Here is a 26,504-nt window from a genome sequence, read left to right on the forward strand (position 1 = left end):
TTTCTTGCCCATACAGTGTCCTATATGCATTCAGAAGCTAATTCCAAATGATTTAGAAATTCAGTCTAGTATCACCTTGTGAATCCATCATCTCAACATGCAGCCTCCACAATCCACATGGCAAAGGGCTTTGAGTCATAAATGACACATATCACCTCTACTTGTAGTCTACCAGTTAGAATAAGCACATAGCCCCAACATAATTGCAAGGAAGGCAGAAAAAAACAGCTTAAGTCTGGCTCTAAAGATGAAAACAAAACAGGACTAGGTGAACATGTAAGCACTGCCTCTGTCACAATAAGATATTAACTGTATGTATAATTAACTAACATGTGCCTATAGGTCTTTATCTGTATTAACATCTTTGATATTCACAACTAACCCAAGAGATAGGTATTATTAATATCATCTCCAGTTTACAAATAAGGAAACCGAGGTTCAAATAAGTTAAGTAACTTACCTAAGTGTGTAAGTGGGCTAGCTGAGATTCAAATCTAAGAAGTGTGCTCCAGAATACATTATGGCATACGGCTTCTCAAATATACAAGACACAGTTAAGGACACTGGCCCTCAAATATTTGTAGAGCTGTCATATGAAAGAAGGGTTTAGACGTAGTCTATAAGTCTTAAGAACACAAAATAAAGACATAATACTGAGATTAAAATGAAAGCAGAGTATTTCTGAGTACCTCCTATGAGCCAGGCACCATTCTAGATATTGTACATATATCCTATCCATGCATCAAAACACTTCAAATGAGGTGGGTATTATTATTCCAGTTACACAAATGAGAAAACAGACTCAGAAAGATTAAGTAACTAGCCTAGGGTATTACACAGAGCCAGTATTTAATCCCAAATCAATCTGGCTTCAGAGCCTAAGCAATTTTCCACTATATCTCACTGTTAGTTATTCAATATAGATATAGTAGATGCAAATCCCACTCCATAAATCACAGGGGTAAAAAAAGTAATATAATTATTTTTATTTTTTTCTATGACTAAACAATTTCAGTTGTGAGTCTCCATTTAGTTGAGAGGCAGAAACTTAATCTTGGCACATTTCCTCTCAGGTCTTTCTGCTTTTTTAGCTTCCGTCAGTGGGTGGGGTAAGTCATGGTAGGGGGAAGTCCACTCTCCTCTAGAATTTATCAAACCTTCCTAGGGGGTTCAAATACAATCCCACTATCTAGATTCATTCAGCCCCCTACCCAGCTCTCCTTCCTCTTCTAGTCTATAAAATCTTTTTTCTTGACTTTTGTTTTTTCAAATTCAGTCTTATAGCCAGACTCAGGCTTTGTAATTTCTGAAATTAAAAAAAAAAAAAAAACAGACATTTGCCTCTTTTTTACATCCTGCTGAAGTATCCTTCCCCTCCCCTTATAACCAGAAAAAGTAAAGCCGTCAGAAGGTTGCAGAAAATAACAGGGACACAAAGCACATTGGTTAATGTATCATGATATCACCATGTTATGTAAGGAAGGCCCTTCAACAATTAATGTTGCTGAAAATGAAATGAACTATATGAGATCATGAACCTCCCAGTCAATACAAAATGTATCTAAGAAAAGAACTGCTGGTCATGTAGCCAGAACATTAAAGAGGTTTAAAATATACATATGAATTGGGAGTAGGGTATAGTGATTGGATCTGGGATGTTTTACCTTAATGGATAGAAAAAAATAGAAAGAAGGGAAGGAGGAAGACAGACAAACCCATAATTTCAAGGGAGCCAGAACAGAATGGCTGATTTTCCATGTAAATTCAAATGAAAGAGGGTAGGAAGAGACAGGTCACCATAAATCTCAATATTGACAAGAAGATAATTAAGGAAAAATATGTATAGAAAGTAAAGGAATAAATCAAGAACATCCAAGAATATGATTTCCTAAGATCTCCTGAAATAAAATGAAGTGTACCCTCCACGCTGAGAAAAGAGGAGGGAAAGGTAAGGGAGCAAGGTGAAGGTGTAGAAGACTATCCCAAAAATGCAGGGCTGCAAAAACTGACTGAAAGCTGCCACTCAGTGACACCTTGATTCTGATCTAAAACCACAGAGCCCTTCCAGGAAAGAAAAGGCAGGATGAGTCACGTGAGAAGATAAGAAGCCATTGCCACCAAGGCATTTACATTTATCCCTTCCACAGCCTAAGGAATACATCCGGACTTTTTCTAATAATTTTCTCAAAACTTCTGTCTGAGATCTAATAATGAAATAATAATAATAATAAATTACTTTAAAGCACTCCCAGAGGCATCAGAATATATGCTGAGCCACATTAAAATGCAGCTTGGAGTTATGTAAAGTATCACATTAAAATTTAAAACCCTTCAAAATTCAATCTTGTTTAATTTCAAAGCTATATCTCAAATCAAAAGGCACTATGGGAATTGAAAGAGAAAAGGGAGATAACAATATTCTATCTCCATTAATGAGAGAATTGAGGTAGGAGGGAAGGGGGGAATCTACTGGATATTTTTAACGACAGCTTCATTTGTGACATATTCTAAATTTCTGTCTCTGTCACAATGCAAAGACAAGGGGATCATTCTACTTGTTGTTTCTAACGTCACTGTCATCAATGAAGACTAATGTTAAAAAGCTGTGTTTCTGGCCTTGACCTCTGTGAAGCCCCAGACCTACCTATCAAACTGGCTGCCGGTCTTCCCTCCCCTTGGATAACATCCCACAAGCAGAACAAATTCAATTTGTCTGAAACTGAATTGATCATCTTTTCCCCAAAATCTGATCTTTATTTGCCATTCCAATTACATATACCCAACAAAAGAACCTAAGAGTCACCCTTGACACTTTTTCATCCTTTACAATGAAACTATCACTCATTTTACCTCCTAAATTGGTCTCCTCAATTAGTCTCCTCCTCTTTATCCCTCTGCCATTTGCTCTTTCAGTTTAGCCCCTTATCATCTCTCCTCTGAACCCCTGGCACCAGCTTCTTGATATGTCTATTCCTCCTTCTCCCTTGTCTTCCTGAGCACCAGCACCAGAGTGATTCTTAAAAAATGCAAATTTGATCTTGTCACAACCTCAGTATAGAGCCTTGAAATGAATGGCCCCCATTCTTTATAGGATATAAATCAAGTTTCTCAGCACGACAAAAAGGACTTCCATGGGCTGGCCATTAACAGCTTCCCCTCCTGCCACTTGCCATGTCACAATCTGCAATTAAGCAAGCCTGAACAATTTGCAGTTACACTTGTTAGGCAACTTCATACTTTATCTTCCCTCATGTACTTCCCTCTGCCTGGAATGTGCGCCCTCTCTTCAAGGAGCCACAGTTCAAAAATCCATTGCTTTACCTCCCCGACTTTGTGCCACCCCTCACTCCTCTCCCGCTGAATGAGAGCAAGTGCCCTCTACCTTATGTGCAGAGGAACCAGTCATGCCTCTAAAGCACCCATCGCACCCCATTTAAATGTCTATTCACTCATCTGTTTTCCTCATTAGACTGTAAATTTCTAAAACAAGCTGCCTTCTCCACTCACAGTGCCTGGTATGCAATAAATGTTCATTGAACTGAACTGAATTTTATTCATTAAGTGCCTCAATTTCTGCTTTATACTATCTGTAACATTTTCTGTTAGTTTCCAATATAGGCACAAGTGGGGAAGTTATAGTAAATAATAATTTGTATGCTCAATTTAACAGGAAAATGGAAAGGAGCTTTTACTAAAGTGTTCTCCAGGTCAGCAGTGCATGGTGCCAAGTACATACTTTCACCATGTTATTTAATATGTAATATAGCCATGCTTGTTAAGCAGTGGCTATAGTCTGTTTTCACAGAGAAGGAAACTACAGCTTAGAGGGCATAGTAAACCCTTCCAAGATTTTCTAGCTGGAAAGGATGGGTTCATATTGAAATATAGGTTTTACATGTATACACTAGTGCTTCTCAGGTAAGAAAGAGAAGAACACAGAAATTGAGCAAAAAGAAAAGGCAATACAGAGAATAAATAAAAGAAAATTTTCTAAGTTCTCCTCCAGTCTCACAACTTCCTCTTTTCTCCACATCCCTCAGCAGAATGTGTGACTCTGGGTAATGAGGTCACTCTAAGACCATGGCTGTTGCTTAGAACACAGCGGTAAAGCAGAGTTATGGTTAGCAGTTCCATAAGGTTAGGCATTAATTAGTTTCATTTATCTAGACATCTGTCCACTAAACCCTTGCAACCTATCTCACAAACACATGGACCAGGAAAACGTGTGGAAGCTCAGGTTAAATCCATCACCATCCTTACAAATACAACTGGAAGTACTAACCTTCCTAATGGTGCTTCCACATTTTGGTATTTGAAAGATACTATAAAGAGGTACAAGGCTCAGCTCTGCGAATGGAATGCAAAATAGAATGCCTAACTAGAAAAATGAGGCCAGATAACTGTGAGGGTTATTTCTTGTGTTCATCCCAGAGGATGAGAACACCTCTCCTCCAGGAAATGGGTGAGGACAAACTGCCTCTCACATGACACCCACACATATTCTAGGTTTAGGGACACTGGGAACAAATGGTGGACATTGAGAACTATGAGGTGGTATGAATCAGGGCTTCAAGCTCAGGAGTAAGGACTAAACCAAGTCCAAAGCCTGACACTTCTAGAAGTCCTGCCTAGTAGTGTGGAGCCATAAAAACAAGCCTGGCCTAGTCAGTGGAGGTAATCTAGTCCCAATAAAAATTGCTTCTGCTGCTAAACAATGTTTGGAGCTCATCACTCAGAGAGTTAAAAGGGCTACGATTCAGGGACACCAGGCAAAGAGCCCAACATCAGTAGCCTTGAAAAAGACAAGGAAGAAAAAATGTAGCAGCAATTCACTAGGCATGTGACTTGAGATTTGGCAGGCTGCCTTGGCAGGGCTGGACAGTCTGTGGGCAGAAAACTCACATATTTTTTTCCTGCAGCCAGAAGCCAAGAAGGCACAGACAGACAAATACCAACTCAGATCCTTCAACAAGCTAATAATCAATAAGACCTTCCTAAGGAGAACAATGAATGAATAACCACAACTTTCATCTGTTTTACACATGCATATGACTGATCACCATTACTCCAACTGGGCTTTATTACTTTTACAACCTTAAACAGTTCTGTAATATATTAATTGGATATCAAATATGCAACCAATCCAAGTTTTCTCACCTGATAGGCAGACTGCTAAACAAAGGTCTGAAGCAAAAGCAAGGGACAGAGTTCAGCTCAAGTCAACCAACATTAATAGGGCATGAATTAAGACACTGGGCCAAGAGCAGCTAATACAAAGATGAATAAGGTATCTTTGAGGAAAGTACAGTATACTGTAGGAGGAAAAAAAGCAAAGAGAATGTCAATATAATATCCTAATTGCTGGCACAGTATGTACATGATAGTGTATGAAGATCACTAGCCAGGGTTAAAAGACCACAAGCAAAGCAAGCAAATGTCGATTAACCCCTGTGAGGACTAAAAGGAAGAGTTAAAAAGCTACCCTAGAGATAATTCAGTCTGGAATTCAAATGAGGACACATGTTAAAAAGGGAGTATGACCTGCCCAGAGTCATACAGTTAGTTGCAAAACCTAGGCTGGAACTCAGGTTTCCAGCGCTTTCCACCATAGCAGAACACTTTTCCAAAATCACAGGAAATTGGGCAAGTTGCAGGCTTCCGAAGCTGGGAATATGACTTTCAAAACTGCAGATTCTAAAGACATATTGATTAACGATCTTTGATTAATGATCTGTGAATGAGGATGGGGGAAGTGCATGGCAGCTGGCTGTCCTCAGGGTGGGAAACTTGGAGGACAGAATGGCATCTGCATGTGGTTTGTCAGTAAAAACAAAAAGCTTAAAAAAGCATTGCATTTGTAACTCAAAGCAACTATTTGCTTAAAAAAAAAACTTGCTTCAATGGCACTACGAGTTCTATTCTCCTCTCCTACAGCAAAGAACTGTTTTATCACTTGTGCTAATAATATGGAAATGTCTCCTTCCTGAACTGTGAGGTTTCTCAGAGATCAGCAAAACTGAAGCATGTTACAACATTAATATCTCTACTTCAGACTGAGTTAGAAAGCTCTTTCTACGGTAGACTTTCACTATGACATCATGAAGTTCTAAGTCCCATATAAACTAAAAGAAAACCCTACCCAAAGAAATGCAGGCCAGTTGTCATTATAGGGTAATAAGACCAATGCTACCCTTAATTCATTCAACAAACATTTACTGATTAACCCTGTGTCATGAACTATTTTAACTAAGATTTTGAGAGGAGGGAACAAAAGATGGGAAGACAAAACACAAGATCAATCAGACACAACCTTTGTCTAGTGAGGAAAGCAAGAGCAAATACACAAGCAAAGGACTGTAAAATTGCTTGATAAATGTTACAAAGCAACGCTACTCAAAATGTGGCCCTGGACCAGTGCAGACCTGTGAATTGTTGGTTGTTGATCCACAAGAAGATGGTTAAATACACACGTTAAGAGTAAATATATAGAAAACCTTTATAGCATTTTTTTTTTTTTTTTTGAGACTGAGTCTCGCTCTGTCACCCAGGCTGGAGTGCAGTGGCGCAATCTCAGCTCACTGCAACCTCCACTTCGCAGGTTCATGCCATTCTCCTGCCTCAGGCTCCTGAGTAGCTGGGACTACAGGCGCCCACCACCACGCCCAGCTAATTTTTGTATTTTTAGTAGAAGACACGGGGTTTCACCATGTTAGCCAGGATGGTCTCGAACTCCTGACCTCATGATCTGCCCGCCTCGGTCTCCCAAAGTGCTGAGATTACAGGCATGAGCCACCATACCCAGCCCCTTTATAGCATTTTAATAGTAATTTTAGGTCTGTTGAAGCTAACAATTTTTTAAATGAGGCTATCTTATGTTTTTTACACTTCATTTTTCTAGTATTTCATTTTTATTACATTTTACAAAATCATCAGCCCAAAAATAGTTTAAGGAGCAATGAATAGAGTGATATAACAGAAGTACTATTTTCTATACTATACTATACAAACACACATGAAAAGAAATAGCCTTTCGGATTTAAGAGAGGCTCTAAAGGGGAGATAACTTTTTAGCAGCAAAGGATAAGCAGGGGTTTTCCAGACATATTAAGGAGAAGTATCAGGCAGAGGAAGAGTATCTGCAAAGGCTCGGGGTCATACTAGTGGATGGCATTTTTATAAAAATAAACTTTGAGGCACAGTAATAAACAGTAAAAGTGCAGAAAGTTAGGTTACAAAGAGATTCACAGAGACTGGCATGATTTTACAGTTCAGGCTTTGGACTCTCCCCCAAAATGCAACAGAGAACCACTGAAGAGTTTTATAAGCAAAAGAAGGATATATTTATGTTTTCATTTCTCTGACAGCAGTGTGGTAGACAGATTTGAAAGGGAGAGAGAATAGAGGGAGGGACACAGACCAGTTGTGAACATACTGAAATAACCTAGATGTAAAGTGAAGAGAACCTGCATTATATCAAGGAAAACAGGCAAGAAAGAATGACTTAGAGAAATGTTTTGAAAGTATGGATGTATAATGTGCCTTACTTAAGATGGGTCAGAATCTGTAATTAGATTCTGTTCACTCAATTCAATTAAGTGTCCTGATGTTATGAAGGGGAGATCAGTAAACATAAAGATGCTAAGTAAGTTAACTGAGAGATAGGAGATAGACCTGGGAATGAAATACAAAATTCTAGAAAAATCTTGGGTTTTAATAATCTTACATCGATTCACATATATATAAATGGAGAAGAAAAATGGATAAAGAGTTATAGCCAACACATTTATTTTCCACATTTTATGTACAGAGCAGTATTGTAGACACTATGGAAAATCCAAAGGGAAACAATATAGTCCTTTTCACTGTTTCTAACCCCTGGGCAACTTGAGGGTCTCCACGTAGAAGTTAGTTCTGGACAACAGAAACCTGAAGTATTTCAATAGATTTCAAACCAAGACTCATTTTTTCAACCCAGAGAAATTCTGTGGGTTCAGGGAATCTCTAAAGGGCAAGGGTATGTATATATGTGTAGGTAGGAAGGGAGAGTTCCTTGATTGGAAGAAATGAATATTTCCTGAAATGTTCCCAAGGAAAATACAAGTCCCTTGAATGAAATCCGTTGAATCAACCAGCTCCTCTGGAATTACCTAGTCTCTAAGGAATGCACAGCCCTCTCAAATCCAGTATAAATTCCACAGAGATCCAGAGAATTGCATCTCCTAAAAATACAGGTCACAGGCTTAGGGAGCCCATAAAACTCACTTAGAAAGGACCAGAGTGGAAGCACTGGGCAAACATACACCATTCCTCTGAGAGTATTTTTTAAAATGCAACAGAAAATTAGACGGAGTCAGAAACAATTCAATTATTGTTCCATCACAGATATTCTGTACCCCCACTAACCATAACACATACAGGGAACACCACTTATCATAACACTATTGTTGTGGGCAGGCCCAATATCTATGTTATGGTGGTCTGACCATGTCTTATGAGGCTCTCATTAAGTGCCTACTATATTTCAGGGCACATGATTTTACCAAAGTATGTAACAGGCTTAGTTTTATAACAACATCTACTGTATTCTAGTCATGAACTGGGATAAATAAGCCTTTTTGTACTCCACAGCTGCATCTATTCAAGTGAAATACCACAATTAACCTGTGAATTTAATCTAAATATTCAACAAGTATACAAAATTAAATACTAAAAAGTTTAATTTACCTAAAGAGTAATAAGCTTTTAACATAAAATCATCAACTGCCACTTAATTTTCTTTCATAAAAACATTATTAGCCTCTGCCTTTGTAAAATGACAATGGATATAAGATAAATGCTCACATATAAGAGAACAGAACATAAAATTATCTCCTAAGAGCATTAACTACCATTTTTTTAATTTAGAAAATGAACAAATTCTCAATCAATGCCTACCATCTGCAAGACACTATTGGGAATCAATGGAAAACAAAAAGATCTAATTATCCACAAGGTCTGGAAAAGATAGAGAACAGAATCACTTAATACCACCAGTGTATGGAGGTAAGCAAGGAGAAGCTCTCAATTCAGTCTCCAAGATCCTCTGCTAGTCCCGTACAATGCACCAGCATGGAAAGTGATGAATAAGCTTCATTGATAATAGTGACTACGTCACAGCTGGCTGAACATTCAGTCCACAAACAGAAGGCTTCTGTATTTGCTCGAATCAACCATAGGAAAGTTTTAGCAAAAAGACTGTTATATTCAAATGGAAATCAGTACTTTCCAGCAAGAATAGACAATTAGTAATTCCTTTAACTGGCACTGAAAGGAAGAAAAGAGAAATGTACCAAAAATTATCACAAACAACCTATATTCCAAAATATGAAACAAATAAGAAAGATTACTATTGTTAACATTTTGAAAAACTCACGTAGCAGACATAAGGTAAGTCTGGATGTTATGAGTCTCCCAGTTATCAACTTATACTGATAAATTTTACCCAACTACTCTCCCTTTGTAAATTTCTTATCACATAAAGTTTAAACTGTAGTCCAAGATTTCAGCACATAGTTAATTTAGATGGCGTTCTTTAAACATTTAGCAAAAAGTGCAAAGTCTGTTTATACAACATTTGAATCTACATTTTAAAAGTGTTTATTCACCAGATTAACAGATTCTTGCAAATACCTCTTCAAGACTAGCAGGGCACATAATCACCAACCTCACTCCAATCCCCAAGCACACACACAATTATGGCCTATCTGACTTATGGATCTGGTTTTATGAATCTGATCCTGCGACTACAGAAGTTTGCAGGCCCTTAATTAAGTTACAATTATTCCATGGCTACCTTGGTGTTGAAAAACACAAATGTCAAGGAAATAGGCAAAAGAAATTTCACTGGAGTTAAAGCACTTATTTCCTAGATATAATGTCAAAAGCACAAGTGATAAAAGAAAAAAATTGAGGTTCAACTTTGTGAAAATTAAGAATTTTGGTGTTCCAAATGTGACACTACCGAAAAAGTGAAAAGAGAGCCAACAGAATGGAAGTCATACACAAGGGATTTGTATCCAGCATAAATAAATAATCTTAAAATTCAGTAACAAAAAGACAAATAAAGGTCAGGTGCATCACATCTAGAATACCAGCACCTTGGGAGGCCAAGGCAGGAGAATTGCTTGAAGCCAAGAGTTCAAGACCAGCCTAGGGAAAATAGCAAGACCCTGTCTCTACAAAAAATTTAAAAATTAGCTGGGCATGGTGGCACATACCTGTAGTCCCAGCTACTCACAGTAGGCTGATGTGGGAGGATCATTTGAGCCCAGGAGTTCAAGGATGCAGTGAGCTTTGATGGTGCCACTGCACTCCAGCCTGGGCAACAGAGCAAGATCCCAATGAAGTAAGTAAATAAGTAAGTAAATAAATAGGCAAAGACATGAAACGATGTCCAGTATCATTAATCATTATAAAAATGCAAAACTACAAGATACTATTTCAAATCCATTAGAATGGCTACAATTAAAAGACAATAACAAGTGTTAACAAGGATATGGAGAAACTGGAGCTTTCAGACAATTCTGTGGAGAATGTAAAAGAGTGCAGTCACTTTGGAAAACAGTTTGGCGATTAAACAGAGTTGCCAATTCTGTAATTACTAAGCAATTCCACCTTTAGTTATATATGCAAGATAAATAAAAACATATCACATAAAAACTTTTACCTATATTTATAGAATATGTGTTCACAGCATGATAGCCAAAAAGTAGCAACAACCCAAATGTCCATCAACTGATGAATGAAAAAATAAAAAGTAAGTTATATATCCATACATGTAATATTATTCAGCAATAAAAAGGAATAAAGTAGCGATAAACGCTAAAACATGGATGAACCTTGAAAACATTAAAGTGAAAGAAGCCAGTCACAAAAGACCACATATGGCATGACTACATTGATAAGAAATGTTCAGAAAAGGCAAGTCTATACAGATAGAAAGTAGATTAGAGGTTTCCAAGGACTGAGAGAGGGCGCAAGGGTGTGGGAAGTGAATACTAATGGGTACAAGTTTTCTTTCTGGAGAGTGATGGAAATGTTCTCAAATTAGATAATGGTACTTGCTGCACAAATTTTTTAAACATATTGCAAACAATCAAATTGTACACTTTACATTGGTAAATGTTGTGGTATATGAATTATATGTCAATAAAATAGTTTTGCATTGTGCCAAACTGCAAACCTTTTCACACTTCTGAAAGCAGTCCCTCAAGCTACCTGATATCTGATGGGGAAAGGCACATATGAAGTAGAGCAATTATTCTCCTATCAACCTGTGTCTATATCTCAAGCATTAATCTAGAGTTGGGCTGGCTCTGGGGGCACCAGAGAACTCAATGTATACATTCTAAACATTATGAATTCCTAAGAATTACCGAAGCCTAGCAGCACCTACTGCCAATTTTGGTTCCATTTACTTCAGTAAACATTGATTGAGGCCCATAATTGTCTAAGGACTATCTCTAGAATACAAAGACAAAAGAAATAGTGGGGCTGGGCACAGTGGCTCATGCCTGTAACCCCAGCACTTTGGGTGGCTCAGGCAGGAGAATCCCTTGAGCCCAGGAGTTTGAGACCAGCTGGGGCAACAGAGCAAGTCCTCATCTCTACCAGAAATAAACAAAATTAGCCAGGTGTGGTGGCATACAACTATAGCCCCAGCTACTCAGGAGGCTGAGATGGGAGGATCACTTAAGCCTGGGAGGTTGAGCCTGCAGTGATTCAAGATCGCACCACTGCACTCCAGCCTAGACCTTGTCGAGAGAGAAGAGATGAGATGAGAAGAGGAAAATAGTGGGCCTAATACCCAAGGAGTTCACCGCTTGTTAAGTCTAAGACAGATACATATGCACATGGTTCCAGTTCAGTATACCATGTGCAAACTACAGGAGTAAGCATGGCGGCAGATAAATATTAGAGAAGGGAGTAGTTAATTTTATCTCAGTATGACCCACAAAGGTTTCACAGGAGTAAGAATACCTGAGCAGGGCTTTAAAGGATTGGTAGACAGGAGAGGAATGGTACAGGGAAGAACGTGGAGGAAGGAAAGCAGGTCACAGTCAAGGCAATGAAAAGGGGTTATGTAATAGAAAAGCGGCTTGAAGGGCTGAAAGAAATTTGGAAACAAAATTAAGGGTCATGCAAAAAATGTCAGAAGATGAGTTTGGGGAATTAAGCTAGACTATGCATATGCTACAAATTTCAAAACTTCTCCTAAGGCAACAGTGAGGCTTTGAAGGGTTTTAAGCAAGTGAATGAAATTATCAGATTTATTTTAGAAATATCATCCTAGCCAATCATTTGCAGAATGACGATTCACTAGAACAAGGGTTCTCCAGGTTTTATTTACCTAAGTAATCACTTTTCATGTGCTTTCAAATGCAATGTTACATAGTAACCCGAGACGAAAGAAAGCAAAAAGCAAATCACTTCTGGTTGAAACACTGGAAGGCCTGGAGCCCTGTACAGGCAATGATCACCGTTTAGCCCCCACAGGTGAAGAACCCCGACGGCTCAGCAGAAGATGGTGTGGAAATTTTTGAACTAAAGAGAGGTATTAATAGTAACGGAAGACTGGAGATTAATTAAGAAGCTAGTTTAATAGTCCAGGATAAAATGATCAGTACCTAAAACGACAAAGAAGAAAAGAGAGTCCAGAAAGCTCTAAACAAAAACAATTGACAGAATTTCAAGACTGACTAGATGTAGCATAAGAATGAAGACAGAATCAAGGATGACTTCCGGGCTTATGGTTTGCTTGTTTATTTATTTATTTATTTATTTTTGAGTCTCGCTCTGTTGCCCAAGCTGGAGTGCAATGGCATGATCTCAGCTCACTGAAACCTCCACCTCCTGGGTTCAAGCGATTCTCCTGCCTCAGCCTCCTGAGTAGCTGGGACTACAGGTGCCCGCCACCATGCCCGGCTAATTTTTTTTTTATTTTTAGTAGCCAGGGTTTCACTGTGTTAGCCAGGATGGTCTCGATCTGACCTCGTGATCCGCCTGCCTCGGCCTCCCAAAGTGCTGGGATTACAGGCGTGAGCCACTGCACCTGGCTAATTTTTTGTATTTTTAGTAGAGACAGAGTTTCACCATATTAGCCAAGCTGCTCTCAAACTCCTGATCTCAGGTAATCCACCTGCCTCAGCCTCCCAAAGTGCTGGGATTACAGGCGTGAGCCACCACGCATGGACAGCAAGCAGGTTATGGTTTAGGTGAAGGGAAATGACTCTGTTGATAAAATGGACAGGGACACTTGGCTTATCTAAAGATACTTCAAACTTAGTAATTCCCAAAATTGAACTCTCTTGCCCCTTGTCAAACCTGTTAGTGTTAGCAGTTTCATATCTCAGTACATGGCACCAGATTATGCTGGTGCTTGAGACAGAAGCCTCAGAATCACCTCCGATAGCTACTCCCACACATTCCATACATTAAGTCCATCACCAAGTGTCACTGATTCTAATTTCAAAATTTGTTTCATTTATCCACCACTTCCATCACCACTGCTACCACGCTACTTCCATGCCACCATCATCTTACACCTTGATTTCTACAACAGCCTCTTAATCCAGTTTCCTTGCTACTATCCTTGACTCACTCCAAACCATTCTACACACAACAATGAGCTTTATAAACCATAAAACCCTTCCGTGGATTCCCACTGCACTTTAAAGACAAAGACATGTCTTGTTTTTTTTTTGTTTTTGTTTTTTTTGAGTCTCACTCTGTCACCTAGGCTGGAGTGCAGTGGTGCGATCTCGGCTCACTGCAACCTCTGTCTCCCGGGTTCACGACATTCTCCTGCCTCAGCCTCCTGAGCAGCTGGGACCACAGGTGCTTGCCACCACGCCTGGCTAATTTTTTGTATTTTTAGTAGAGACGGGGTTTCACCGTGTAAGCCAGGGTGATCTCGATCTCCTGACCTTGTGATCCGCCTGCCTCGGCCTCCCAAAGTGCTGGGATTACAGGCGTGAGCCACCGCGCCTGGCCGAGAACATGTCTTGTTTTATTCATCTTGGGACACTCAGTGCCTAATACACTGTAGACAATAAATATTTTTTAAAAGAACAAAAAAGAAAGGATCAGGCCTGGAGTAAGATGATGAGTTTTATTTCAGGATTCTTGGGTTTGAGGTGTCTATGGGATGTGCAAGGGGTGACCCTATGGCAACTGGTAGTAGGAGCCTGAATCCAAACTGACATTTGGCCTCACTATTTCAGGGCTAAACAGTAGTAGAAGCCTGAATCCAAACTGACATTTGGCATCACTATTTCAGGACTAAATAAGTAGAGTTATCTACGGTAAACAGGACTAAGACTATTTTAGATAATCATAAACTAAGTTAACAAAGCTTGAAGCAAGCTCAGCTTCTTAGAAAGATTAAAGTGTCTCTCTAATCTGGAATTCTGCAGCTCTGGGTCAGGTCTAGGTCAGCATTTCAAGGACCACAGAAACCAGTGACCTAGCACTAGATTTGTGGTGGAATCTTTACAGAAGCCATTTGGCAGCAAAGCCTGTGATTTGCCCACTTTCTTCAAACTATTTTCACAACACCTCTGCCGCCCCCCCCCCCCCAACCACACCACCCTCCTCCCCCGGCTCCCTGATGTCCTCACCAATTTCCAAATGACTTCTCTATTAGTCAATCATGAATCTTACCTGACTCTCAGACAGCACATCTAGGGTGGTGCCTAGAAGCCTGTATTCTGACAACTATACCAGGCAATTGCTCAGTCTGGGGAAAATTAACAGTTTAGAGAACATATGCAAAAGTTACCTTCATTCCTCTCTTCTACTGACCCTAGATAGCTGTCTTAGGACGTTACTGTTATGAGGACTTTCAAACAATAATAAAATTGTAATTTATTGCAGATTTCCTATAGTACTACACAAAAATATTTAATATAATGTACTGTTCATGGCAAACGCTAAGAACTTCCAGGTTTCTAATAAGTAACCATTACTTTTCCAAAGACACATGTAAGAGACACTGATTATAATATCCAATATCCCTTTTCCTCCTTAATTTCTGCCAACATCAGTGTTTAACTACTGTATACAAACCCTTCAAGTTTAGTAAGCTGGTAATGGCGCTTCTATTTTGATTTTTAAGTCAATATATAAAATAATAATATATTTTCTTTTAAAACAGAGCTTCTGAGAACCTCTGCCTACATATCCAGGGAATGTGTACAACAGTAAGTGTCAGATGAGTTGGCTTATGACCTAATCGTTTGGTTTATTATTCAGGTGATCAGAGGTGACAGCCTGGTAACTTTGTCAATCCTAAGGTTTTACACTGATTTACACTTGGTTTTAAATCAATTGTTTTATATCTATAAAGGACTACTGGTTAAATACAAGAAATATTAGAATTGTTGAAGTCAATAAGGAACATAAATGTTAAATCCTGAAACTTCAACTCAAGATGACTTTTACCAGCTCTGTATATTGCATTAACTGATCAAATTTCTTAAGACTTAAAAATGTCTCCAGGAGGAGCCAAGATGGCCGAATAGGAACAGCTCCGGTCTACAGCTCCCAGCGTGAGCGACGCAGAAGACGGGTGATTTCTGCATTTCCATCTGAGGTACCGGGTTCATCTCACTAGGGAGTGCCAGACAGTGGGCGCAGGTCAGTGGGTGCGCGCACCGTGCGCGAGCCGAAGCAGGGTGAGGCATTGCCTCACCTGGGAAGCGCAAGGGGTCAGGGAGTTCCCTTTCCCAGTCAAAGAAAGGGGTAACGGACGCACCTGGAAAATCGGGTCACTCCTACCCGAATATTGCGCTTTTCAGACCGGCTTAAAAAACGGCGCACCACGAGACTATATCCCACACCTGGCTCGGAGGGTCCTATGCCCACGGAATCTCACTGATTGCTAGCGCAGCAGTCTGAGATCAAACTGCAAGGCGGCAGCGAGGCTGGGGGAGGGGCGCCCGCCATTGCCCAGGCTTGCTTAGGTAAACAAAGCAGCCGGGAAGCTCGAACTGGGTGGAGCCCACCACAGCTCAAGGAGGCTTGCCTGCCTCTGTAGGCTCCACCTCTGGGGGCAGGGCACAGACAAACAAAAAGACAGCAGTAACCTCTGCAGACTTAAATGTCCCTGTCTGACAGCTTTGAAGAGAGCAGTGGTTCTCCCAGCACGCAGCTGGAGATCTGAGAACGGGCAGACTGCCTCCTCAAGTGGGTGCCTGACCCCTGACCCCCGAGCAGCCTAACAGGGAGGCACCCCCCAGCAGGGGCACACTGACACCTCACACGGCAGGGTATTCCAACAGACCTGCAGCTGAGGGTCCTGTCTGTTAGACGGAAAACTAACAAACAGAAAGGACATCCACACCAAAAACCCATCTGTACATCACCATCATCAAAGACCAAAAGTAGATAAAACCACAAAGATGGGGAAAAAACAGAACAGAAAAACTGGAAACTCTAAAACGCAGAGCACCTCTCCTCCTCCAAAGGAACGCAGTTCCTCACCAGCAATGGAACAAAGCTGGATGGAGAATGATTGTGACGAGCTGAGAGAAGAAGGCTTCAGACGATCAAATTACTCTGAGCTATGGGAGGACATTCAAACCAAAGGCAAAGAAGTTGAAAACTTTGAAAAAAATTTAGAAGAATGTATAACTAGAATAACCAATACAGAGAAGTGCTTAAAGGAGCTGATGGAGCTGAAAACCAAGGCTCGAGAACTACGTGAAGAATGCAGAAGCCTCAGGAGCCGATGCGATCAACTGGAAGAAAGGGTATCAGCAATGGAAGATGAAATGAATGAAATGAAGCGAGAAGGGAAGTCTAGAGAAAAAAGAATAAAAAGAAATGAGCAAAGCCTCCAAGAAATATGGGACTATGTGAAAAGACCAAATCTACGTCTGATTGGTGTACCTGAAAGTGATGCAGAGAATGGAACCAAGTTGGAAAACACTCTGCAGGATATTATCCAGGAGAACTTCCCCAATCTAGCAAGGCAGGCCAACATTCAGATTCAGGAAATACAGAGAACACCACAAAGATACTCCTCGAGAAGAGCAACTCCAAGACACATAATTGTCAGATTCACCAAAGTTGAAATGAAGGAAAAAATGTTAAGGGCAGCCAGAGAGAAAGGTCGGGTTACCCTCAAAGGGAAGCCCATCAGACTAACAGCGGATTTCTCGGCAGAAACCCTACAAGCCAGAAGAGAGTGGGGGCCAATATTCAACATTCTTAAAGAAAAGAATTTTCAACCCAGAATTTCATATCCAGCCAAACTAAGCTTCATAAGTGAAGGAGGAATAAAATACTTTACAGACAAGCAAATGCTGAGAGATTTTGTCACCACCAGGCCTGCCCTAAAAGAGCTCCTGAAGGAAGCGCTAAACATGGAAAGGAACAACCGGTACCAGCCGCTGCAAAATCATGCCAAAATGTAAAGACCATTGAGACTAGGAAGAAACTGCATCAACTAATGAGCAAAATCACCAGCTAACATCATAATGACAGGATCAAATTCACACATAACAATATTAACTTTAAATGTAAATGGACTAAATTCTCCAATTAAAAGACACAGACTGGCAAGTTGGATAAAGAGTCAAGACCCATCAGTGTGCTGTATTCAGGAAACCCATCTCACGTGCAGAGACACACATAGGCTCAAAATAAAAGGATGGAGGAAGATCTACCAAGCAAATGGAAAACAAAAAAAGGCAGGGGTTGCAATCCTAGTCTCTGATAAAACAGACTTTAAACCAACAAAGATCAAAAGAGACAAAGAAGGCCATTACATAATGCTAAAGGGATCAATTCAACAAGAGGAGCTAACTATCCTAAATATATATGCACCCAATACAGGAGCACCCAGATTCATAAAGCAAGTCCTGAGTGACCTACAAAGAGACTTAGACTCCCACACATTAATAATGGGAGACTTTAACACCCCACTGTCAACATTAGACAGATCAACGAGACAGAAAGTCAACAAGGATACCCAGGAATTGAACTCAGCTCTGCACCAAGTGGACCTAATAGACATCTACAGAACTCTCCACCCCAAATCAACAGAATATACATTTTTTTCAGCACCACACCACACCTATTCCAAAATTGACCACATAGTTGGAAGTAAAGCTCTCCTCAGCAAATGTAAAAGAACAGAAATTATAACAAACTATCTCTCAGACCACAGTGCAATCAAACTAGAACTCAGGATTAAAAATCTCACTCAAAGCCACTCAACTACATGGAAACTGAACAACCTGCTCCTGAATGACTACTGGGTACATAACGAAATGAAGGCAGAAATAAAGATGTTCTTTGAAGCCAACGAGAACAAAGACACAACATACCAGAATCTCTGGGATGCATTCAAAGCAGTGTGTAGAGGGAAATTTATAGCACTAAATGCCCACAAGAGAAAGCAGGAAAGATCCAAAATTGACACCCTAACATCACAATTAAAAGAACTAGAAAAGCAAGAGCAAACACATTCAAAAGCTAGCAGAAGGCAAGAAATAACTAAAATCAGAGCAGAACTGAAGGAAATAGAGACACAAAAAACCCTTCAAAAAATCAATGAATCCAGGAGCTGGTTTTTTGAAAGGATCAACAAAATTGATAGACCGCTAGCAAGACTAATAAAGAAAAAAAGAGAGAAGAATCAAATAGACACAATAAAAAATGATAAAGGGGATATCACCACCGATCCCACAGAAATACAAACTACCATCAGAGAATACTACAAACACCTCTACGCAAATAAACTAGAAAATCTAGAAGAAATGGATACATTCCTTGACACATACACTCTCCCAAGACTAAACCAGGAAGAAGTTGAATCTCTGAATAGACCAATAACAGGAGCTGAAATTGTGGCAATAATCAATAGTTTACCAACCAAAAAGAGTCCAGGACCAGATGGATTCACAGCCGAATTCTACCAGAGGTATAAGGAGGAACTGGTACCATTCCTTCTGAAACTATTCCAATCAATAGAAAAAGAGGGAATCCTCCCTAACTCATTTTATGAGGCCAGCATCATTCTGATACCAAAGCCGGGCAGAGACACAACCAAAAAAGAGAATTTTAGACCAATATCCTTGATGAACATTGATGCAAAAATCCTCAATAAAATACTGGCAAAACGAATCCAGCAGCACATCAAAAAGCTTATCCACCACGATCAAGTGGGCTTCATCCCTGGGATGCAAGGCTGGTTCAATATACGCAAATCAATAAATGTAATCCAGCATATAAACAGAGCCAAAGACAAAAACCACATGATTATCTCAATAGATGCAGAAAAAGCCTTTGACAAAATTCAACAACCCTTCATGCTAAAAACTCTCAATAAATTAGGTATTGATGGGACGTATTTCAAAATAATAAGAGCTATCTATGACAAACCCACAGCCAATATCATACTGAATGGACAAAAACTGGAAGCATTCCCTTTGAAAACTGGCACAAGACAGGGATGCCCTCTCTCACCACTCCTATTCAACATAGTGTTGGAAGTTCTGGCCAGGGCAATCAGGCAGGAGAAGGAAATAAAGGGTATTCAATTAGGAAAAGAGGAAGTCAAATTGTCCCTGTTTGCAGACGACATGATTGTTTATCTAGAAAACCCCATTGTCTCAGCCCAAAATCTCCTTAAGCTGATAAGCAACTTCAGCAAAGTCTCAGGATACAAAATCAATGTACAAAAATCACAAGCATTCTTATACACCAACAACAGACAAACAGAGAGCCAAATCATGAGTGAACTCCCATTCACAATTGCTTCAAAGAGAATAAAATACCTAGGAATCCAACTTACAAGGGATGTGAAGGACCTCTTCAAGGAGAACTACAAACCACTGCTCAAGGAAATAAAAGAGGATACAAACAATTGGAAGAACATTCCATGCTCATGGGTAGGAAGAATCAATATCGTGAAAATGGCCATACTGCCCAAGGTCATTTACAGATTCAATGCCATCCCCATCAAGCTACCAATGACTTTCTTCACAGAATTGGAAAAAACTACTTTAAAGTTCATATGGAACCAAAAAAGAGCCCGCATCGCCAAGTCAATCCTAAGCCAAAAGAACAAAGCTGGAGGCATCACACTACCTGACTTCAAACTATACTACAAGGCTACAGTAACCAAAACAGCATGGTACTGGTACCAAAACAGAGATATAGATCAATGGAACAGAACAGAGCCCTCAGAAATAACGCCGCATACCTACAACTATCTGATCTTTGACAAACCTGATAAAAACATGCAATGGGGAAAGGATTCCCTATTTAATAAATGGTGCTGGGAAAACTGGCTAGCCATATGTAGAAAGCTGAAACTGGATCCCTTCCTTACACCTTATACAAAAATCAATTCAAGATGGATTAAAGATTTAAACGTTAGACCTAAAAGCATAAAAACCCTAGAAGAAAACCTAGGCATTACCATTCAGGACATAGGCGTGGGCAAGGACTTCATGTCCAAAACACCAAAAGCAATGGCAACAAAAGACAAAATTGACAAATGGGATCTAATGAAACTAAAGAGCTTCTGCACAGCAAAAGAAACTACCATCAGAGTGAACAGGCAACCTACAACATGGGAGAAAATTTTCGCAACCTACTCATCTGACAAAGGGCTAATATCCAGAATCTACAATGAACTCAAACAAATTTACAAGAAAAAAACAAACAACCCCATCAAAAAGTGGGCGAAGGACATGAACAGACACTTCACAAAAGAAGACATTTATGCAGCCAAAAAACACATGAAAAAATGCTCATCATCACTGGCCATCAGAGAAATGCAAATCAAAACCACTATGAGATATCATCTCACACCAGTTAGAATGGCAATCATTAAAAAGTCAGGAAACAACAGGTGCTGGAGAGGATGTGGAGAAATAGGAACACTTTTACACTGTTGGTGGGACTGTAAACTAGTTCAACCATTGTGGAAGTCGGTGTGGCGATTCCTCAGGGATCTAGATCTAGAAATACCATTTGACCCAGCCATCCCATTACTGGGTATATACCCAAAGGACTATAAATCATGCTGCTATAAAGACACATGCACACGTATGTTTATTGCGGCATTATTCACAATAGCAAAGACTTGGAACCAACCCAAATGTCCAACAATGATAGACTGGATTAAGAAAATGTGGCACATATACACCATGGAATACTATGCAGCCATAAAAAATGATGAGTTCATGTCCTTTGTAGGGACATGGATGAAACTGGAAACCATCATTCTCAGTAAACTATCACAAGAACAAAAAACCAAACACCGCATATTCTCACTCATAGGTGGGAATTGAACAATGAGATCACATGGACACAGGAAGGGGAATATCACACTCTGGGGACTGTTGTGGGGTGGGGGGAGGGGGGAGGGATAGCATTGGGAGATATACCTAATGCTAGATGACGAGTTAGTGGGTGCAGCACACCAGAATGGCACATGTATACATATGTAACTAACCTGCACAATGTGCACATGTACCCTAAAACTTAAAGTATAATAAAAAAAAAATTTAAAAAAAAAAAAAAAAAAAAAAAAAAATGTCTCCAATACTTCAAAATCCATTGGGGGGAAAAAAAAGAAAAAATGAAAACGCAGCAAACATAACATCAAACTGACTTCTTTCATTTATGGTGAATAAGTATTATCTGCACCCACAAAGTATTATTTGAAAAAAAAAAAAAAAAGTTTGCAAATAGCAATTTCAAATATGTCATATTTTACTGTATTTTAAAAGAAAGCCCCAAAACTATTTTTTATAAATAAGGAGAAAATACAAGACTTTCAACTGCTGGGTGACAGACTAAGGTTTTTATTTATTTTTGATGCCTCAATATAACCTTAAATTTCAATTTGCCCTTTAATCTACGCTCATTCCCAAAAGCATGTGATTTTAAAAGTTGACAAATGGTTATCTATTTTATGCGGTTAAATTAAGCAACCTTTACATTGCAAAACAGTATGTACAAAGTTATTCATTTTGGCATTGTTTATAATAGTAAAACAGTGGAAACCATCTAAGTATTCATCAATACAGGGTGCAAGTTATGTTACATCCATACAATGAAATGTTATGAAGAAATTTTTTAATAATAAGGAAATGGGTATAACTGTGCTACTACTTGTGTAGGAAATGGGGGTGCACTGGGGAATATGTAAATATATTAGACTGTATATGGGTAATATAACTCTAGAATTAAACTTTAAAAAAAAAATCTGACAATACTAATGCCCTGTGGGGAAACAAATCGAGTGAATGGGACCAGGAAATGAGAAAAACTTACTAATAAATATCTTACTTTTTTTGAAATTTGAGCCATATAAATATATTAGTTAAGAAAGAAATGGTTAAAATAAATAACATTTTTAAAAAGTGAACCATGTATAAGAGTACTTTAAAAGAAATGAATACTTTCAAAAACATATTGCTCAATGACTAGGTTATATATAATTACACAGATAAAACCAATGTGTAAAGAAACTGTTATAATTATGTCTTCTCTTAAAACTTCTCATTATGCACTCCATTGAGTAATATGACATATAAAATTCTAGAGTTAATTTCATCCCAAACCCTTCAGATGTTCCATCAATGGTTGAAACAGCAACAACAACGGGTTCCTTCGCTCTTCAGGACTACAGGAAAAAGGCAGCAAACATAAGGTTCTTGACATATCCTTGTAAGTGACTGAGCAAAAAATTTTGAAAATATTCAATTTTTCTCATTGCACTGTATGTCACTTGTTAAATGAAAAGTCAAAATGTCTCTTCATTCATAATGCTATATTAAATCATATATTAAAATAAACTTTATAACACTACTTAATAATAGAATATCCATTTAAAATCCATATCTTATTCACATTATCTTTTATAGACCCAAAATGACAGAATGCTTTTTAAAAAATAATTCATAGAGCATTCTTCAGAAATAAGGTCTTGGGTCCAAAAAAGCTGAGAACAAAGCAAGATGACTACAGTACCAGCAACCGACACCCAGAGTTGTTGGAAAACAAAAATCAACAATGTAAAACAAGATGAACAAAAAGGGTTGGCTTCTCAATTAACCATCTAAATTCAAATAGATACTCCCACTATTCATCCCTCACTGAGTTCCTGACAGATTGGCTTTAAAAGCTCTTCCAAAGATTCATTATTCTTAAACTGAACTCCTATCACACCCTTCCAACCTTTGGCAAACACCTCATTTTTTATCTTTATTAGACTAAATTGAAGGAATTCTCCCCCTACCATCTCAGAGTATCCACTTTTTCACCTATCCTTTCCCCTTCTCTCCAACAACACAGAAAGCAGGGTAAGCCCCATCCTTGCTTTAACCCATCTCCCAACCTCTACCAAGATCTTGTTTGCTCAATCATCCTACAACTCGACATTTCAAGTTTTCCCTTTTCTTTGGTCCCTTGCTTTATGCCTTCAAAAAAGCAAAGATCTTCTCATATTTTGAAGAATGTATCTTGATCATGCTTCCTCCTTTATCACATTTCTTTCCTTTTTCTAGTCAAGCTGCCTAAATATGTAGTTCACTTCCATTGCCTCCTCCTTCTTCCCTCAGAAAATACATGCTTCGGCTTCAAATCCTCTACTAAAATAGCCTTATCAAAGTTCCCTAATGTCCTCCTAATCATTGACTCAAAAGTGAAAGCAACTTCCATGTTAATCTACTCCATTCACTCCCCTCTACAGACAAGGAAGCTGAGACCTATGAGAGATTATTTTTACCAATATTATAGTGACTCTTGAGGGTTGAAATCTCAACAACCTTCCATCCAGAAGAATAGACTTTTCTTGGTTAAGAAACGAACAACAACAACAAAAAAAAGGTAAATAAAAACTCCAGATTATTTCAGAAATCTCCAGAAAAGAAAAAGCCACATTTGTCTAAAATAGAAGTCAACAGGAATATACCAAGAGATCATCCAAAACCCATTCCAATTGTCTTTGGAATATGGCCTTCCTTGCACTTTTTGAATTCCAAAATCTCCAAACCAAATAATAAAGTTCCACTGTGGAAGCTTTTCAGGAAAGTCAATTTTTTCTCTACTCCTCTATCTGCCATGCACTACAGTACGCAGTCTAAATCTGGATATTAAAAGATCCTGCACAGAAACCTAGAGAGTATTCAGAGAGGTAGAAAGAGAATCAGGGAAACAAGGAGGAGGAAGTTTTTAGGAGAAGGAAGCAATCAACAGTGCTAAAAGCTAATTTTTCACATCTTCTCCCCTATACACCTCCACAACATTTTTGGTGATTCTGAATAAGTCCACAGAGTGTTCCTGAATTAGGGTATAATCTCTTTTACAAAGAAACATGCCCATCACCTATGAGGGTTAATGTGCCAACTTGACTGGGCTATGAGGTACCCAGATATTTGGTCAAACATTCTGGGCATTTCTGTGAGGGTGTTTTTTAATGAGATTAACATTTAAGTCATTGGACTGAGTACAGCAGATTGTCTTCCATGTGCAGGTGGGCCCCATCCAATCAGGTGAAAGCCTGAATAGAATGAAAGACTGACCTCCGAAAAGCAAGAGAGAATTCTCCTGCCAACTGCAACATCACTTCTTCCTGGTTCTATAAGCAGCTTCCAGCCTTCAGAGTCAAACTAGGATACTGCCTCTGCAGATACTGGACTTGCCAGCCTCCATATACACAGAAGCCTATTACTTATAATAAATTTATTTATACATATATACACACACACATACACACACACAAATTTCTCTGGAGAATCTTAATACACCATCTGAGCATGAAAAAGTATACATTCTTTAGTCTATTTCCTTCAATGTTCACCCTTTCAGACTAAATTTTAGAGGCCAACTAATAATCTTAGAGTAAAACATTTGAAATTCTGTTACCCAAGCTTTCTCATCTTGCATAAAGCCCTTTGCAACATCCATGTTACCAAAAAAAAGAGCAAAATGAAGACCAAAAACAAAGAACCTATAAATAATTGATATGGTTTGGCTGTGTCTCCACCCAAATCTTACCTAGAATTGTAATCCCCACGTGTCAAGGGAGGGACCTGGTGGGAGGTGACTGGATCATGGGGGCAGTTTCCCCCATGCTGTTGTCATAGTGAGGGAGTTCTCATGAGATCTGATAGTTTTAAAGGTGGCAGTTTCCCCTGCATTCTCTCTCTCTCCTGCTGCTTTGTGAAGAAGGTACTTGCTTTTCCCTCACCTTCCACCATGACTATAAGTTTCCTGAGGCCTCCCCAGCCATGTGGAACTGTCAGTCAAATAAACTTTCTTTATAAATTACCCAGCCTCAGGTAGTATCTTAATAGCAGTGTGAGAACGAACTAATACAATGATCAACAGGAATTAACAGATAAAAAGATTATTTTCCTTATCATTTAGCCTGATTATTTTGATTGTTAAGTAGTTGGGAAATTTCATAGGCTTTTTGCTTTGTTTATTCCTGTTTTGTCATGCTACTTTCAACTACCATATAAATTGGGAAAAGGCAAGGTACTATAAGGAACGTAACATCTACCTTGACATCTACCTTGAATTATACTATACCTAGATTACAGATTAAACAATTTAAAACATAAAATCATGTTTTATTTGCTAAGAGTAAGATATTTTGATATTTTGAATATGAATTTAATAAAATTAATAATCAGAATGAGTAGAAGCATAATAAACAAAAAAGGGAAAAGAGATGGAAAGACAGATGAAAAAAGTAGAGAAAGTCATGCAGAGAAGAGTCATCCTATTGGCCTCCTTCTGGGGCGCTGTGAAGTGTCAATTTGTTTTCCTTTCCTTCAGACTCCTATTGCAGAGCTGAGAAGATTCCCTGCAGGAACCACAGAGTATACCCATGGAACAGGACTCCTTCTGGCAAAGCAGTGTACATGAGGTTACTGAAATTCAGCTGGGATTCCCCAGCAACCTTCTCACTCCACTGTCTTGTTTAAAAGGAATAAAAAATAGAAATACCACAAGAAGGGAGAAAAGTAGGAAAAGATGAGAGCGACCGTTAATTGTATGTGTCAACTTAACTAGAGTAAGGGATATCCGGAAAGCGGGTAAACATTATTTCTGGGTGTATCTCTGAGGGTGTTTCTGGAAGAGATTAGCATTTTAATTGGTAAGCTGAGTAAAGAAGATGGCTCTTCCTTATGTGAGTGGGCCATTTAGGGCTGAAATAAAAACAAAAGGCAGAGGAAGGGTGAATTAAACTCTCTTCTGTAGCTGGGACTTCCCTCTTTCTTGCCCTCAGACATAAACTCCCCTGATTCTCAATCCTCCAGGCCCACTGGACTGGAGCTACACTACTCGCTTTCTTGGGCCTCCAACTGACCAACAGTAGATCATGGGACTCTCAACTTCCAATGCTGTGTAAGCCAATCCCTCATAATAAATCTCTTTCTACATATCTATATATATCTAATGGTTTCCTTTCTCTGGAGAACCATGAATGA

General features: G+C 39.1%; 1 protein-coding gene across 8 annotated transcripts in view; it reads right to left on the bottom strand.

Annotated features, from left to right (window-relative positions):
- IGSF11 (immunoglobulin superfamily member 11) overlaps positions 1–26,504 on the bottom strand; it is a 236,298-nt gene that overhangs the window by 74,658 nt on the left and 135,136 nt on the right. The gene's annotated exons all lie outside the window — the stretch shown is intronic.

The sequence above is a fragment of the Gorilla gorilla genome, chromosome 2 (genome assembly GCF_029281585.2).
Source record: "Gorilla gorilla gorilla isolate KB3781 chromosome 2, NHGRI_mGorGor1-v2.1_pri, whole genome shotgun sequence".
Classification (NCBI taxonomy): Eukaryota; Metazoa; Chordata; class Mammalia; order Primates; family Hominidae; genus Gorilla; species Gorilla gorilla.